Genomic DNA, 975 nt, shown 5'->3' with positions numbered 1-975 from the left:
AAGATTTGTTTCAGCAGGGTGTCAGTGCTGCTCTCTTGAGGAGCAGAGGAACCAGATGAGGGGTTTTGCTGAGGCTGATAGCTGCCTTGATGGTTGTTTCTAGGCGGATAACCACTCTGTTGGTTGTTGGGGTAGGATTTCTGTTGGTAGTTGTTGTACTGAAAATTGGGCTCTTTTTTGTACCAGCTACCATTGTTGTTGATGAAACACAGCTCTTCCTGACCTTCCAAACCCTCAACCTCATGGACAACAGGTGGATCGTCCTGCTTGGAGTTACCAACAAACTTCAGCTGCTCTTGGGTGGCTTTTTCAGCAATGAGTAGTTCGATCTTGTCTTCCAAAGCTTTGATCTCTTTCCTCGTCTGCTTATCATCACCCCTACTGCCTCTGTCGTGATCTGCACTGTAGACTGCATCACTCTTCACCATGTTGTCAACCAGCTCTTCTGCATCATCTTCAGTTCTTCCCAAGAAGAACCCATTGCTAGCTGTATCCAATCTGGCTCTGTACTTAGGAAGGGCACCTCTGTAGAAGGTACTGAGCAAGCTCTCCTTAGAGAAACAATGATGTGGGCATTTGGTTTGATAGCCTTTGAATCTCTCCCAGGCTTCACTGAATCCTTCCAAGTTCTTCTGTTGGAAACTGGAGATCTCATTTCTCAGCTTAGCAGTTCTTGAGGATGAGAAGAATTTCTCCAAGAATGCTCTCTTGCACTCATCCCAAGTAGTGATAGAGTCGCTGGGTAGAGACTTCTCCCACTGATGTGCCTTATCCCCCAAAGAGAAAGGGAATAACTTGAGCTTTAAGGCATCTTCGGACACACCATTGGTTTTTGACAACCACAGTAGCTGTCGAACTTGTCCAAGTGATCGAATGGGTCCTCTAAAGCCAAGCCATGATATTTGTTGTTCTCGATCACGTTGAGGAGTCCTGACTTGACCTTCAAAGTTGTTGGCTGCCACAGCCGGTGCTTGG

The 975-nt window shown here is 46.6% G+C and overlaps 1 non-coding gene across 1 annotated transcript; it reads left to right on the top strand.

The window, feature by feature from the left end:
• The first annotated feature begins 558 nt into the window (after positions 1 to 558).
• LOC125584645 lies at positions 559 to 665 on the top strand. Its single transcript, XR_007321555.1, has one exon. It is a non-coding gene; the product is annotated as a small nucleolar RNA R71 (small nucleolar RNA).
• The last annotated feature ends 310 nt before the right edge of the window (positions 666 to 975 follow it).

Source organism: Brassica napus, chromosome C3 (genome assembly GCF_020379485.1).
Source record: "Brassica napus cultivar Da-Ae chromosome C3, Da-Ae, whole genome shotgun sequence".
Lineage (NCBI taxonomy): Eukaryota > Viridiplantae > Streptophyta > Magnoliopsida > Brassicales > Brassicaceae > Brassica > Brassica napus.
This window is presented reverse-complemented; position numbering and strand designations above follow the sequence as displayed.